The following is a 17,373-nucleotide window of genomic DNA, read 5'->3' on the forward strand; positions in this document are numbered from 1 at the left end:
CTCTCTCTCTCTCTCTCTCTCTCTCTCTCTCTCTCTCTCTCTCTCTCTCTCTCTCCTTTGTGGAAGGAGCTCCAGATAAGAGATAGGGATTCTAGGGATTTTCTCTTTGGGCTTGCAGGGGCAACCGAGAAGCAGCTGCGAGGACACAGGTAAAACAGTGTTCTAGGAAGGAGAGCAAAGGAGTCTTCTTAGGCTTGGAGGAGCTTAAGAGAAAGGTAGACCAACTCTGTAGAATGACACAGGTAGCTTCTCCATCTGCACTGGAGCTGACCCTATGCCACAGCTCCCCATACCCCGATCCCACTGGAAGAGAGCTGGTCTCACAGGAGTGCTGACACACCTGTGAGCACAGGTAGGACCACCACTTCTGAAGAAAGCAAGGAGCAGCCTGGGACAGAATCCTTCCTGTTTCCATCTGTACTCCAGAGCTGACCCTGGTGTTACAGCTCTCCATACCCAAATTCCCCCCAGAGAGAACTGGTCTCGCAGGAGTACTGACACACAGGCTCATGGGAGGGACAAGACACAGTCAGAGACAGCAAGACCAGCTAACACCAGAGATAACCAGATGGTGAGAGGCAAGGGCAAGAACATAAGCAACAGAAACCAAGGCTACTTGGCAACATCAGAACCCAGTTCTCCCACCACAGCAAGCCCTGGATACCCAAAGACACTGGAAAAGCAAGATTCAGATTTAAAATCACATCTCATCATAATGATAGAGGACTTTAAGAAAGACATAAATAACTCCCTTAAAAAATTAACACGAGACGGGTGGTGGTGGCACACACATTTAATCCCGGGACTTGGGAGGCAGAGGCAGGCGGATTTCTGAGTTCGAGGCCAGCCTGGTCTACAGAGTGAGTTCTAGGACAGCCAGGGTTACACAGAGAAACTCTGTCTCGAAAAACAAACAAACAAAAAAACAAAAAAACACGAGAACACAGGTAAACAGGTAGAAGCCCTTAAAGAGGAAACACAAAAATCCCTTAAAGAATTACAGGAAAGTACAACCAAATAGGTGAGGAATTGAACAAAACCATACAAGTTCTAAAAATGGAAATAGAAACAATAAAGAAATCACAAAGGGAGACAACCCTGAAGATAGAAAACCTAGGAAAGAGATCAGGAATCATAGATGCAAGCATCACCAACAGAATATAAGAGATAGAAGAGAGAATCTCAGGTGCAGAAGATACCATAGAAAACATTGACACAACAGTCAAAGAAAATACAAAATGCAAGAACCTCCTAACCCAAAAACATCCAGGAAATCCAGAACACAATAAGAAGACCAAACCTAAAGATAATAGGTATAGAAGAGAATGAAGACTCCTAACTTAAAGGGCCAGTAAATATCTTCAACAAAATTATAGAAGAAAAATTCCCTAACCTAAAGAAAGAGATGCCCATGAACATACAAGAAGCCTAGAGAACTCCAAATAGACTGAACCAGAAAAGAAATTCCTCTCATCACATGATAGGCAAAACACTAAATGCACAAAGCAAAGAACAAATATTAAAAGCAGTAAGAGAAAAAGGTCAAGTAACATATAAAGGCAGACCTATCAGAACTACACCAGACTTCTCATTAGAGACTTTGAAAGTCTCATACAGACTCTAAGAGAACACAAATGCTAGCCCAGGCTACTATACCCATCAAAACTATCAATTACCATAGATGGAGAAAACAAGATATTCCATGACAAAACCAAATCTTTCCATAAATTTACACAATCTTTCTACAAATCCAGCCCTACAAAGGATAATAGATGGAAAACTCCAACGTAAGGAGGGAAACTCCACCCTAGAAAAAGCAAAAAAGTAATCTTCTTTCAACAAATCCAAAAGGAGATAGTCACACAAACATAATTCTACCTCTAACAACAAAAATAACAGGAAGCAACAATCATGAATAGCCAAGAAGCGACTAAAGAATTGTTCAACATCCTTAGTCCCATTGTTGGTGGGATTGCAAGCTGGTACAATCACTCTGGAAATCAGCCTGGCAGTTCCTCAGAAAACTGGACATAGTACTACCTGAGGACCCAGCTATACCACTCCTGAGCATATAGCCAGAAGATGCTCCAACATGTAATAAGGATGCATGCTCCACTATGTTCATAGCAGCCATATTTATATTAGCCAGAAGCTGGAAACAACCCAGATGTCCCTCAACAGAGGAATGGATACAGAAAATGTGGTACACTTACACAATGGACTACCACTCAGCTATTAAAAACAATGTCTTCATGAAATTTTCAGACAAATCGATGGAACTTGAAAATATCATCCTGAGTGAAGTAACTCAGTCACAAAAAAACCACCCATGGTATGTACTCACTGATAAGTGGGTATTAGGCAAAGAGCGTGAAATACCCACAATACCACTCATGGACTACATGAAGCTCAAGAGGAAGGAAGACCAAAGAGTGGATGCTTCAGTCCTACTTAGAAGGGGGAACAATATAATGAAGAGAAGTAGGGGATGGGAGAGACTTGGGAGGAAGTGAAGAGAGGGAGAGGAAAAAAAGAGGGGAAGAATCAGGTATAGGAGAGGATGGAGGAAATGTACAGAGGGTCAGGAAATTGAACAGAGGTGTGTAGCAATGGGTTATGGGGAACTGGGGGGGGGGGGTGGCAACCAGAAAGTCCCAGATGGAATACCCAGTTGTATCATGGGTATTCCACAATCTTTGCCTAATACCCACTTATCAGTGAGTACATGCCATCAGAAAGAAAGAGCCTCCCAGGACCCTATGGGAATGACATTAGCTGAAATACCCCACAAAGGGGAGGAAGAACCTGTAGAGACCATATCCAGAGGTTAGGCATGCCCCACCCCCGTTGAGGGATGGGGCCACCTACCCAGCTCCAAAATTTTAACCCAGAATTGCTCCTGTCTAAAGGAAATACAGGGACAAAGAGTGGAGTAGAGACTGAAGGAAGGGCCATCCAGTGACTGCCCACCTGGACATCCATCCCATCTGCAGACACCAAACCCAGACACTATTGCTGATGCCAAGAAGCACTTGCTGACGGGAGCCTGGTATAGCTGTTTCCTAAGAGGCTCTGCCAGATCCTGATCAATACAGATCAATACAGATGCTCACAACCAACCATCAGACTAAGCACAGGGACCCCAATGGAGGAATTAGGGGAAGGACTGAAGGAGCTGAAGGGGCCTTATCAGGCATCAATGGAAGGGGAGGCCTTTGGACCTGTGAAGGTTCGATGCCCCAGTGTAGGGCAATGCTAGTGTGGTGAGGTGGGAGTGGGTAGGTGGGTGGGGAAGCTCACTCATAGAAGCAGGGTAAGGGGGAATGGGATAGGAAGTTTGCAGAGGGAAACCGGGAAAGAGGATAACATTTGAAATGTAAATAATTAAAAAAATGTTTAAAAGAAACAAAAAAATAAATAGTATATGATGCTGGCATAAAAATTTTAAATTATACTATAAATATTATAGAATAAAGAATTTAGAAACAAACAAAAAATGTCACAGGTAAAAAGATTTCTAAAGAGCTGGTAGTTTTGTTGTAGGATCAGGATTGTAAAGATATTTTGTATATATCTTTACAAAGATATAAATTAAGAAAATAAAATTGGGCTGGAGAGATGGCTCAGGGATTAAGAGCACTGACTGCTCTTCCAGAGGTCCTGAGTTCAATTCCCTGCAACCACATGGTGATTCACAACCATCTGTAATAGGATCTGATGCCCTCTTCTGGTGTGTCATGTGTCTGAAGACAGTTACAGTGTATTCATATACATAAAAATAAATAAGTAAATCTTTTTTAAATAAGAAAAGAAAATTACCTGGCTGAGCTAGCAGGTTTTTACCTCAGTTCACACCTCTCCTGTCTTCATTGGCAAAAATACTAGACAATTTCAATGGTTATACATTACAAATACGCTCTGGAGACTGTTAGCGTCAGGACATCCAAAGCCTGTAGGGATGCATGGGCGGGCCCACAGACCTGTTGCCAGGGCAACAGCCACCACATTCCCAGAATCCATTGGGCTCACCTCCCACCTTTACCTGTGGCTACTACGTCACAACCCATATATATACGGGGAACATTCCTCCATCTCTCTCTCTTCCCCTCCTCTCTTTCTGTGCTACTGCCCCCCCTCTCTCCCTCTCAATTAAACCTCTTACCCGTGGAACGCTTGGGCCTAGTGTAGTATGTTCTGACGTGACCCGCCGTTCTAACACATCAGAGAGCATCAAGCTCATCCCAGCTTTTGACCATGACAAAGCTGACTGCCTTAGGGTTACAGTTGCTGTGAGGAAACACCAGGTCAAAAGCAACTTGGGAAGGAAAGGGTTTATGTCATTCACATGAGAGCGACATGACAGTTCATCATCAAAAGCAGTGGAGTCAGGAACTCATGTAAGGACAGGAACCTGGAAACAGGAACTGATGCAGAGAGCAGGGCGGGGGGTTGTTCACTGCTTACTGGCTTGCTCTCCATGGCTTGCTCAGCCGTTCTTATAGAACCCAGGTGCACCAGCCCAGGGGACGTCCCACCCACAATAGCTGAGCCCTCCCACATCAATCACTAATTAAGAAATTGCTTTCCAGGCCTGCCCTCAGCCTGAGCCTGTGGAGGCACGTTTTCAATTAATGCTCCCTCCTCTCTGATGACTCTAGTTTCCAGCTGACATAAACTAACCAGGACAGCTGGAAAAATTGACCTCTTGTCAATTTGATACACAAACGCATCACTCTTAAGCCACAACCTTTTTTCTTAAACACACTAGTAAAGACATCACAATATAAAACCATGGTGGTTGGAATGAAAAGGGCTCCCATAGGCTCTTAGGAAGTGGCTGTGGCCTTGTTGGAGAAGTGTGTCACTGAGGGTGTGCTTTGAGATTTCATATGTTCAAGCCAGGCCCGGTATCACCCTCTTTCTTCCTGCTGCCTACAGACCCCAGTGTAGAACTCTCAGCTCCTTCTCTAGCACCGTGTCTGCCTGGGTACCAGGATGCTTCCCACCGTGACAATAATGGACTAAACCTCTGAATCTGTGAGGCAGCCCTAATTAAAAGTTTTCTTTCATGAGTTGCTGTGGTCACGGAATCTCTTCATAGCAGTAGAAACTCTAAGACAAAACCATTTTACAAACATGGGAAGTCCTACAGCCTTACAAAGTCACCACTTTAAAGATTGTCTCTTTAAAAAAATAACCAGTCTCTTTTAAAATCCAAATTCTCTGTAATATTAAAAAAATAATAATAAGTTTAAAGTCTCTCAACTGTGGGCTCTTGTAAAAATCAAAATTAAATTAAGTGCTTTCATACTTCAAGAGAGGAAAAAACCAGGGCACAGTCACAATATGAACAAAGCAAAATCAAAACTCCAACAAGTATAAGTAACTCAGTGTCTAATATCTGGGAGTTACTCACAATCTGGGCTCTCCCTAGGGGCTTGGGACCCTTCTCTGGCTCTACTCTCTGCAACACACAGCTTGTCTTCTAGTGGCAGCTACCACTGTCCTTGGCGGTCATCCCATGAGTGGTTCTGGAATCGCCAAAATGCTGGAATCTTCCACTAAAACTGAGCTACACTTCCACCAGTAGCCTCTCACGGGCTCTCTTCGAGATGCCAAGCCTCAGCTTCTCTGCAGGACATCCTGAACCTCCGGGCTTCTATTGCTTCCTGGCCGTGCCTTCCTTTATGGCCTCTCCCAGTGGCAAACCTCAGCTGCTCTCCATGACCCCTTCCTACCTTCAAAACCAGTACCACCTGGGCGACTTAAACTACCAAGTGCAGCTGCTATCACAGGCAGCACACCCTTGGCCCCTCTGGATCGCAGCTTCTGTGTGCTGGCCCTGAAGGGATGTTTCGCAGAAGGTTTCACCTCAATGATGCTGGTCTCTTCTTAACCACAGCTGATTCTTCAGTCCTAGCTGGCCAGCGCCCATTGTCCCAGCAAAGGAAACATCTTACTTTAGTGGATCTGGTCTCTTATTAATCACAGCTGGTTCTTCAGTTCCAGCTGGCCAAATACCACAGACTCTTCCCGCAAGGGCCCTGGTAGAGTCTCTGAAGGGTTACAAGGGAGGCCTCCGTCTTCTGCATGGCTCTCCGAATTCTTATCTTGAAAGCTCCTACAGAACAGCTCTCTGAGCTCTTAACACTCAATAGCTTTTCTAGCCCAAAGTTCTTCCACAATCCTCCCCAAAATATGTGATCAGTTCTGTCAAAGCAAAACCCACCATCCCGGTACCAGCTTGTCTCCGTGAGGACTACTATTGCTGTAAAACACCATGACCCAAGAGTTGAGGCGGAAAAGGTTTATGTGGCTTATGCTTTCACATCACTGTTCATCATCAAAGGAAGTCAGGACAGAAACTCAAAGCAAGGCAGGAACCTGGAAGCAGGAACTGGTGCTCTTCAATGACTAATTTAGAAAATGCCTTACAGGCACGCCTATAGCCTGACCTTATGGAGCCATGTTCTCTAAGGACCCTAGCTTGTATGAAGCAGCCATAAAACTAGCCAGGACACTGAAGCCAAATGAAGTGAGCGAAGGTCACAAACTCGTCCCTAAAGTCTACCTGAGCCCAAGGAATCCTAAGCACAGCCCAGCATTCCCTTCCTTTCTCCCCACAAAATGCCAGAAGTTGTGGAAGGGAGTGTGATTTTTCTCAAGTCAGAAAACTCATGTCTAAGGTCACAGCCAGCGGGCACAAGTCTTTCCCTGAGTCCATCCCTTCAGCAGCGGCTGCTCCTATCCTCACCATGAACACCAGCTAAAAGCATGAGAGACGGCCAGCAGGCACATTTGAGGGAGCAGGTTTGCTTTTGGCTTTGAAATCGCTAGGCCAACAGGCAATAAAATCACCTGAGAATGGAGTATGACCTCAGAACGTTAGAGAACTGGAAGATACCGGTTAGAAAAGGGTGAGTGTTACACACACTGCTTCACAGATCAAGCGTGACACAGCCTCTCCTTTCTTACACAGTGGAAGAACACAGCATTCCTGGACTGTCTAGAGAAGAGCTATTTATTTTAGACATTATTGACACCTAGTTTGAAAGCACTCACCAATAGGTTTTTGTATCAGGCAGCTTTCCATTTCTATAGAAAAATGCCTGAAGCAAATAACTTATAAAAGTAAAAGGTTTAGTCTATCACACATTGGATCTAGATTTAAATTTAAATATATATATGTGTGTGTGTATATGAATATGAGCAAGATGTATATGATATATAGGCATGAAAACATAATGAAATATGGTATGGTAGCACAGGCCTTTAATACCAAGACTTGAAAGATGTTGTGTGAGAATCAAGCGCTTGCCATCTGTGGCTACATAGTGAGTCATGTTTCTTACTGGCTTGCTTCTCCTGGCTTGCTCAGCCTGCTCTCTTATAGAGCCCAAGATCTCCAGCCCAGGGATGGCACCACCCACAAGGGGCCCTACCCCCTTGATCACTAATTGAGAAAATGCCCCACAGCTGGATCTCATGGAGACACTTCCCCAACTGAAACTCCCTTCTCTGTGATAACTCCAGCCTGTGTCAAGTTGACACACAAAACTAGCCAGTACAGGCATCAAGGGAGGTTGATGGAATGAGAAGCAGGAAGGGAAGCAAAGCCCCTGGGCTGGAGAGATTTACCATAGGGGGCAGAGCCACAGGGAGCTCACAGGAATGAGCCTTGTTCAGACTTTCTTTGGGACCCGACAGGTGGAGGCCTTAAATAATAGAGCACTCAATTCTGTTTTCAATTAGCAGCAGTTGAGCCTAGGATAAACCTCACTGGCTACGATACTGCCACTGCACAAAGCTGAGCACTCAATTCTGGACTGACCATGTAAAACTATGATTCAAAAATAAACTTTCTTTTCTGAATTTTAATTTATTTTAAAAACATTTATTTATTTTTATTTATGTGCGTGTATGTGAGCCTGTGTGAATATATGTGCCAAAAGAAGGCATCAAATCCCCTGAGACTGGAGTCCTAGGCAGTTGTGAGGTACCATGTAGGTACTGGGAATTGAACTTAAGTCATCTGCAAGAACAGCTAGTGTTCTAAAGCACTGAGCCATCTCTCCAGCTTTCCCTTTTCTTTCTTATTGTTAGTTTCTTTAGTGTACAGACAGTAACTTTCTTTTGGAGGAATTTTTTTTTTTTGAGGGAGGGTCTTAAGCATCCCAGGCCATCCCAAACATTTTATGTTTTTAAAATAAATTAAAATTCAGAAAAGAAAGTTTATTTTTGAATCATAGTTTTACACGGTCAGTCCAGAATTGAGTGCTCAGCTTTGTGCAGTGGCAGTATCGTAGCCAGTGAGGTTTATCCTAGGCTCAACTGCTGCTAATTGAAAACAGAATTGAGTGCTCTATTATTTAAGGCCTCCACCTGTCGGGTCCCAAAGAAAGTCTGAACAAGGCTCATTCCTGTGAGCTCCCTGTGGCTCTGCCCCCTATGGTAAATCTCTCCAGCCCAGGGGCTTTGCTTCCCTTCCTGCTTCTCATTCCATCAACCTCCCTTGATGCCTGTACTGGCTAGTTTTGTGTGTCAACTTGACACAGGCTGGAGTTATCACAGAGAAGGGAGTTTCAGTTGGGGAAGTGTCTCCATGAGATCCAGCTGTGGGGCATTTTCTCAATTAGTGATCAAGGGGGTAGGGCCCCTTGTGGGTGGTGCCATCCCTGGGCTGGAGGTCTTGGGTTCTATAAGAGAGCAGGCTGAGCAAGCCAGGAGAAGCAAGCCAGTAAGAAACATCACTCTATGGCCTCTGCATCAGCTCCTGCTTCCTGACCTGCTTGAGTTCCAGTCATGACTTCCTCTGGTGATCAACAGCCATGTGGAAGTAAGCCAAATAAACCCTTTCCTCCCCAACTTGCTTCTTGGTCCTGATGTTGTGCAGGAATGGAAACCCTGACTAAGACAATGCCCTGCGCTCTCTTGGCCCTGGGCTCCTCCCTGGATTCACTTTCGCTCTCTCTGCTTCCCCTCTCGCTTTCCCTTCTCTCTCTCCTCTCATGGCCTGCTTCAGTCTGGACTCTTGAAGATGCCTCTGGCTGATCTCCCTCATACCTACACTAACCCTCTCCTCCTCAGCCGTACCTTGAAGCGGGCATGTCCTCATTTTCATTCACCGAGGCAAGGTGTCCATGCTAGAAATGCATGGCAGAGGAAGCGCCTCTTCTTGTGAGCTAAGAAGGGTAAGAGGAAGAGAAGTGACTGCTCCCCACAGTCGTCTTCTAGAGCACGCCCCCCCAGTGACCTAATGAGCTTTCTCTTAAAGGTTCCTCCAGCTTCCAGTACTCCCCCCAGGAACCAAGCCTTTAAAATGCATGCATTTGACGCTCCATACCACAGAATTCCACCCTGGAGTCTCCAAACTCTGTGGCAGGGGAACTCTTGTGGTAGGAGGAAAGGCCCACCAGATGTTTAGATCTTTGTCTCGAGTCGAGTCAGGAGTATGAGAAGGAACTGGAAAAAAAAAAACAGCTTTTTTTTTTTAATCTATTTGTGGCCCCTCTTTTTATCTATCTGCCTATCAGGAATCTAACTCTTGCTCCCTCCACTGGGGATGTAGTTCAGTTGGCACAGTGCTTGCTTAGCAGGCACGGGCCTGGGGTTCCATTGTCAGCGCTCTATTTATAGAGCAGGTGGTACATGCCCTCAGAGCCCAGCAGTGTCGGGGTGTGGGGGTGGAGGCAGGGGTGTCAGAAGTTTAGAGTCATCCTCAGCTTGACAAATGAGTTTGAGGTCAGGAGATGTGTGAGGACACACCTCAAAAACAGACAAGAAAGTCAGTGTCACCATGAGAGGAAACAGGTCCAAGGGTTGTCTCTTGGGCAGCAGGAGTGGCCTGGGGTTGTTCAGAGAAAAGAGAACAAAGGCAAGGGCCCAGGAAGCTTGCACGCTCAGCCTTGACAGCGTGAGCAGTAGCTGCCTGCGGCTCGCATCCGGTCAACCTCCTTTTGGTGCTGAGGAAGTTGCTGGCACTAAGGGTGCAACCTCCACTCGCCTTGCATGTTGTCTTTCCATCTGACGTGCCATCCTGGGAGGGAGACACAACTCCGTTCCCACCAGAAAATGGTTCCAGCTTAAGTGGACAGTATCCCCGTGGGATGAGCTGCCTGCAAAAGTCCTGTTCCTAGAAGGTGCGGGGCCACGAATGGAGACTTCTAGGAATGTCCCTTTAGGAATTCTGGAGCAGGGCATTCTGGGACATTCCAGAAAAATCTTTTTAAAAACCCCTTAGCTATTTATCTCTGTGTGTTGAACCTTGAAGCTGAGGATTATAGGACAAACACTACCTAAATGATTAACACGTAGAGTTGGGCAGGAATTTGTTCCAAAGTTTAAAGCAGACGAAGCAAATACAAAACAAAGGCAGAGGTACAAAGTTTTATCTTGCTTTTAGTTACCCATTAGACATCTACCCAGGGCAAGGTCAGCATTTCTAGCAAATACAGCCCGTGTCCCCGTCATAACCCCAGTAGGGACAACTATTGTTGAAATGATTACAGGAAGTGCTGGCAAGGGTGCAGAGTCAAATTCTCAAACACTGCGGGAAAGAGTGTTCATACCTATCACAGAAAGCAATGTGGGGCTCTCAGGAAATAAAAATAGATGACCATATGACCAGCAATCCCACTGCTATTTCCAAAAGAAATGAAACCAGTTTGTCAGAACACACACCCGAGTTCACTAAATCATTGTTAATAATGTAACAATTACAGTAACAATAAAGAAAATGAGATGTGCAAGTACCACAAAATCCTCTTCAGTCACACGGTCATAAGCAAAGAAAGAGGACTTTAAAAAGAAAGAGGTGTGGGGGCTTGAGAAATGTCTCAGTGGTTAAGAGCTAGCTACTCTTCCAGAGGTTCTGAGTTCAACCCCAGCCCCAGCGACCACATGGCGGCTCACAACCATCTGGAATCGGATCTGACGCCCTCTTCTGGTGTGTCTGAAGACAGCTACAGTGTACTCATATACAGAAAATAAATAAATAAATCTTTTTTTTTCCTAATCAAAAACAGTGAGTAAGGTCCAGAACTCAAACAGGGCAGGAACCTGGAGCTGACATAAAGGCCATGGAGGGGTGCTGCTGACTGGCTTGCTCAGCTTGTTTTCTTATAGAACCCAGAACCACCAGCCCAGTGTTCTGGGCCCTCCCCCATTAATCACTAATTAAGAAAATTCTCCACAGGCTTGCTTATAGCCAGATCTTGTGTAGGCATTTTCTCAATCAGTGTCTCCTCCTCTCTGACGACTCTGGCTTGTATAGAGTTAACATAAAGCCACACAATCCCCCTCAAGAATAGCTCCTGGGAATTGTGCCCACTAGGTCCCTTCTCTTAAAGGTCCCACCTCCTCCCCAAAGCACCGCACTGAGGTCCAAACCATCAACACCTGGGCATTTAGTAAACACTCTCTATCCGAACTACAGCACTATCAGGTAACGGTGGCCATCTTGCCCACTGCTGTGGTCCATACGGTGAGGATTTTTATATGCAGTGTCCTCCACAAGCCTGTGTTTGGATGATTGGGGTACTGCTTTGAGGAGTTGTAAAATCTTTTAGATGGGAGGCCACCAGGGGCAGTCCTTCATCTATAAGCCCCCCCACCCCTAATTCTGGCCTTGGGAGTTCTTGTTTGACCAAGATGTAACCAAGCTGCCTCACATTCCCATGGCTGTGGGCAGAGCCCCCCCCCCCCCCCCCCCCCCCCCCCCCCCCCCCCCCCCCCCCGCATCTGTACCTTCATCACAGTATGGGCTTCATCCCCGAGATCTGCAAACCAAAATAAATCCTTCCCCCCTTCAGGGGCTCCTTTGGGGCCCTTTGTCTCAGTGGGCCTACTGGATACTTAATTGACAGGTCATTATAAAAGGTGACCATAGGGAGCCACACTCTAGCTGTCTTCGTCATCAGGGACTTGTATCAGTTACTTTTCTGCTGTTGTGATAAAAAAAAATAAAAATAAAAAATCTCAGAGCCCAAAGCAATTTAAGGAAGAAGGAGTAATTTCAGCTTCGGGTTCCAGGGGCATAAAGTCTGGCAAGGAAGGCATGACAGAAGTTGCCAGAAACAGAGATTCACATCCACACACAGGAAACTGGGAGACAGAGCAGGACGTAGAGAGACTATAAACCCTCAAAGCCCACCCCACCTCCAGAGGCATACCTCCTCCAGCAAGATCCAAATCATAAAGGTTCCATAACCTTCTCCAGCAACACCAGCAGCTAGAGAGGAGCACACGTTCAGATGCAAGAGTGTCTGGGGCATTTCTCATTCCAATGGGGCTGTCATCCCATTTGGCTCTGGCTCTTAATGACATAAGGAGGAAGTAATTACCACTTTTCTAGAGAACATATTGTTTTAGTAAAGGCCTTAGATGGAAGACATGACCTTCATTGGATGGACAGAGGATGGACATCCTCAGGAGTGGCACTAAGGGAGGAGATTCGCACGCCACGTCGGATCCCTCCTCTCCCTTTGATGTTGTCTTAATGCTTTCCACTGCCCTGATTTACCTGGAAGCTAAGGACATGGAAGCCTATAGATGTGCCTCCTATAGGCTAGCCTACACTCCTAAGCAGGGCAAAGAAGGGGAACACAAGTCGCGAAGGGTGACATGAAGACAGTCCAGCCAGTTTACACTACGATGGTAGCACAGAATCCTTACTCCAGCAGGTGGCTGGAACGGTGACAAATAGCCACGAATTTACTGAGGGGAAATAGGAATAAGAGTGCCCATGCCTTTCCAAAATAGAGTGAAATTTCTCATCGCATACATTAGGAACTTGATTCTTCCATGCATGGTGCAGTGCACAATGCCATCCAGGAGATGGCAGCATTGGCAAGCCATCCGCCACTTAGACAGCCAATGTACGAAAACATTTTTCACAGTTATCGTTGATAGATAACAAGCTTCCTAAACAGAGTAACTCTGAGAGATTTCGTTTGTTTTATTATCTTTCAATTCTATTATGCATCTGTGTCTGTGAGGTGTATGTGAGCACAGGCGCCTGCAGAGACTGAAGACCCTGGAGCTGGTGGAGTTGATGTTCAGAAGCCTGTTGAGTTGCTGGGCTTGGGCTGGGAACAGAATCTGGGTCCTCTGGAAGAGCAACAAGTCCCCCTAACCACTGAGCTGTCTTTCCAGCCACCAGAATAACTTTTAAGTCACAGTGGTCCTAAGTGACTAAGTGCAGAGCTTACTGTCGAGTAGCTATATTATAGTTCTGTGCGTTTTAAAGAGTACCTGTGCCTCATGGTGCCTGATGATATCATCAAACGCAAACGACACCTACTCTACAAATACAGTAGCATTACATGTCTATGGTATAAAGCTATAAAAATCTCCCACTGTAGATATGTACAGATAATCTATAAACTGCATTCTCACATTGAAGCAAACAAAATGTGTAGGCAAACACTTGAGATCCCAGCAACTGGGAGGTGGAGGCAGGAGTATCAGGAGCTCAATTCCAGCCTCGGCGACATGGTGAATTTAAAGCAGCCTGGCCGCCATGATAACCAGGGTAAAAAGACCAACTGAATGAAGGTTGAATAACTAGAAACAACTGTTCACAGATCACAGATAAGGCATCATGTTTTGGGAACTGGGGCGTAACTCAGTCAGAAGAGAGCTTGGCCCGCAAGCATGAGGACCTGCCTGAGTTAGACTCGGAACCCTCATCCAAGAGCTGAGGGTGGCAGTGCTTGCTTGTGCGGCCAGCGATAGTGAGGCAGGAATGGGCAGATCTGGGGACCCACTGGCCAGCCCGCGCCTAGCCCACCTGGTAAGCTCCAGACAGTGAGGGACCCTGTCTCAACATCTGGCAGCACCAAGTGTTGGCAGCACCCAAGAAACAGCACGGGACGTTGGCCTCTAGAGTTCCACTTGCAGCCTGTACACCGAGAGCGCACGCGATTGCGCACGCACGCACGCACGCACATACGCATGCGCGCGCGCGCGCATTGGTGGAGGTCAGAGGATAACCTGCAGGAATCAGTTCTCTCCTTCCACCCATGTGGGATCCTGGAATCAAACTCAGGTTGGCAAGGTTGGCAGCAAGCACCTTGCCTGGCTGAGCCATCTTACTAACCCTTTAATGTCCTTTTTAAACTGTTTTAGTGATATTCAAAATTCAAAATTGTGAAGTTTTAAAAATGTGCATAGATGTTGTCAGTATTACAGGCCAGCTTTAGAACAGAGGACAGCACATAAAATGGGAACACCAAGCCATGACAGTGTGACGGCCTGATCCCTCAGTCTAACCTGGAGACAAGTAATACAGTAGACTACAGCTGAATAAGGCACCATGTGTTCCTGTAGGCAGCTCGCCACCTCCACAGAGTCACTGAGGGCTGAGTGGAGACCGTGTTTATGGGGCTGATCATAGTGGAAACATCACCCTGTGAAGAAAAAAAAAATTCAACAGCTGGAAAACAAATGGGCTGTAGAAATGGCTCAGCAGATAAATGTAGGACCAGAGCCCAGGTAAAGCAATAGTGTCCATCTTTCTAAGAAAGGAGAGGCAGAGACGAAGCAAATTTCTGGAAGCTTTGTAGTCAGCTAGCTTGGCATACAAAACAATGGATCCTATCTCAAACAAGATAAAAAAGCGAGGACCTACATCCAAGGTTGTCCGACCTACACACACATACACACACACACACACACACACACACACACTCACGCATGCGCACACATGCGCACACTCATGCGCAGTCAAGTGCAGGTTGTAGTACACCCATGAGCATGCATGGAGGTGGAGGGAAGAAAGAGAGTGAGGAAGAGGAAGAAAGAGATAAAAGAAAAGCTGTAGAATCACACTCGACCCCTACCCCAAGTTGTGGTTAATCAGGACAATTTTAACCCTGAAAAGATTTTGGAGTGTCTAGAAAAACATTTGGTTGTCACAACTGCAGCAGTGTTAATGGTGGTGGCTAGTGGTTGAAGCCAGCTAGGCAGGAAACACCCTCGACACACAGAAACTCTCCTTCAACAAATAAATCCTCTGACCGGAATAGGGCCTCCGTGAGAAACTGCATCCTTAAGACGACAAGGATAGGGCGCCGGGGAGAGTGTGGAGTCACAAAGACAGAGGGAACAAATTTAAAGACGCCTCACTGAGCAAAAGGAAGAGTTGAGCTGTTCTTCCAGATGGGAGAGCTCTGAACATGATATTTGCATGGCAGAAAAAAATGGCTACAGGACAAAAGTGGGTTGGGAGATGGGTGGGTTGACAAAGAAACGTCGTCACAATTCACTCCAGTTTGTTTTGTTTTTGTCTTAATCACAGCGAATGATTTTAGGGGAAAGTGAATTTCAAGATTGAAAGTGTGGTTGCCGACTTCTCAACCTTCCTAATGCTGCACTGACTGCCGGACTTTCTCGGACCACCAGCGGTGTGAATAACAACAGAGAGACTTTTATATAGTTTAAAGCTTAGGCCCTTTACTGGGGCAGTCTCCCAGCTACCATTGAAACTTAACCGGACTATTCTAGCCTGCCACTTGCCTGGTGGCTTGCTCTATACCTCCCCGCTCCCTTCTTGGTCAGCTTCCTAATCTTTAGCTTCAGCTCCCCTTTCCTGGTGACATTCTCTATCTGGAAATTCTGCTTTCCTACCTTCTGCCCAGCTATTTGCTTTCAGAACTTTATTGTAACCAATCAGCGGTGAGGCGATCAACGCCTGATACCTCTCTCAGGTTGCCCTTAGGCAGGCAAAGACACAATAGAAACCCCTGCAATGGGTGAAAGAAGTGACAGTACCAAAACCTGAGGGCACTTAGCTCTCTTCCAGGACACAACTAATAATTGAAAATACAAGGACACACCTTCATACAATTTGAGGAAGGTCACCCCAATAGTGACCCTGTAATATAGTTCAACATGCTGTGGTGACCCAGCCACAAAATTATTTTGTTGCTACTTCATAACTGTAATTTTGCTACTGTTATGAATCATAATGTAAAAATCTGATATGCCGGATATCTGATACGTGACCCCCGTGAAAGAGTCATTCAGTCCCCAGAGGTGTCACCACCCACGGTTGAGAACAACTGGCTAATGGCTTCAAGAGTCCAGGAGAAGATGAAATAAAACAACCCCGGCTGCATCTCTGTTCTTGACTCCCTCCCACCTACTAAGCTCACTACAGCTGCTGCTCACTCTGGCCCAACCTACTTCTTTATGAATACCAGACTTCAGCTGCAGTTCTTAAGCTTGCCCGACTAGACTGGCAGCCCAGTTTGACCTGTTCTTCTAGTTTTGTCTTTGAAGTTTCACTCTAGCCCTTTGTACCCATGAGAGGGTTGGGACGACTCCACTCCTTAGCCCTTTGGATGCTAACTCCTTAAAAAACAGTTGTGGGGTGTGGAAAGGGGCAGGAGATGCAGGGGATGCAGGGGATGCAGGGAGAGGCGCTTGGAGATACACTCTGTTCGGCCGAGTGCTTGTTTAGCATGTACAAAGCTCTAGTTTGAGCTCCAGAACCACATAAACTGACGAAAATGACATACTCCTGTAAGTGGAGGCTGGAGGATTAGATGTTCAAGGTCATCCTCGGGATATATATCAGGTTTGAGGCTAACCTGGGCTACATGAAACCCTATCTCAAAATAAAAAAAGAAAAGAGACAAGTAACAGAACTGGAGAGATGGCTCATCAGTCTAGGGCAAGTACTGCTCTTGCGTAGAACCTGAGTTCAAATCCCAGCACCAGAGGTTCACAAATGCCTGTAATTCCAGTTCTAAAGGATCTGATCCTTCATCTGGACCCCCCACCCCCTGCACACACACACACACAAACCCATTAAAATATAAATGTTTAGTTTTCAGAGAAACAAAACGAGGGTGAGAGGAGACAAGGTTTGGCAATCCCTTCCTTCTTCCTCTTGGGAAGGCTCTGTCTTCTTTCTCTCCTGTGTCTGCTGCTCTCTCCTTCCTGCTCTCTTCTGCCAAGCCAAGCACCACATCCATGCGCCACATTCCAGGCCAACCACCATGTGCATCTGGGCTATTTTGTGCATGATTATGTAGACCAAGGAAATAGTTCAAAACTAAGCAAAATAGAAACTTAAGAATGTTGTCCCAGCTTTATTCTCCTCCAGTCTAACCCCACCCTCGCTCCATGTCCCTTGGATGCTCCCTACTAGCTGGATCCAATCAGAATCCATTGAGCAAACAAGCTCACTAATGCATTGTAGACCAGTCTCTGCCTTCCACCCAAGACCCGACCCAAGCAAGACGAGAGGGCCTGGAGTCTGGAGAGGGAGAGAAGTCAATAAGTCCCTTCCCCAACTTCTGAACCTGTCAGATACTTCATGGAAAATTGTTATGCATGAGTTCAAGCTCACTGTGAGCCCGACTCTTG

At 46.1% G+C, this 17,373-nt stretch overlaps 1 protein-coding gene and 2 non-coding genes across 9 annotated transcripts in view; 1 reads left to right on the forward strand and 2 right to left on the reverse strand.

The window, feature by feature from the left end:
• The window catches only part of LOC116099715 (ubiquitin-conjugating enzyme E2 Q2-like), a 121,121-nt gene that overhangs the window by 11,288 nt on the left and 92,460 nt on the right, over positions 1–17,373 (reverse strand). The window contains exons 1-2 of one of the 7 annotated variants that reach the window (XM_031383681.1): positions 13,790–13,902; positions 9,094–9,182 (exon numbers count right to left, since the gene is read on the reverse strand). The exons of 5 other annotated variants lie outside the window; for them this stretch is intronic. The gene's annotated coding sequence lies outside the window, so the exon portion shown is untranslated. Of the gene's footprint in view, positions 1–9,093; positions 9,183–9,343; positions 9,400–13,789; positions 13,903–17,373 lie in introns of those variants that run through there. One more of the 7 variants, XM_031383682.1, reaches the window with a different exon arrangement.
• Positions 7,668–7,809, reverse strand: LOC116100051. The gene has a single exon (XR_004122419.1). It is a non-coding gene; the product is annotated as a U4 spliceosomal RNA (small nuclear RNA).
• On the forward strand, positions 8,281–8,422 carry LOC116100052. Its single transcript, XR_004122420.1, has one exon. It is a non-coding gene; the product is annotated as a U4 spliceosomal RNA (small nuclear RNA).

Source organism: Mastomys coucha, unplaced genomic scaffold, assembly GCF_008632895.1.
Source record: "Mastomys coucha isolate ucsf_1 unplaced genomic scaffold, UCSF_Mcou_1 pScaffold20, whole genome shotgun sequence".
Taxonomy (NCBI): domain Eukaryota; kingdom Metazoa; phylum Chordata; class Mammalia; order Rodentia; family Muridae; genus Mastomys; species Mastomys coucha.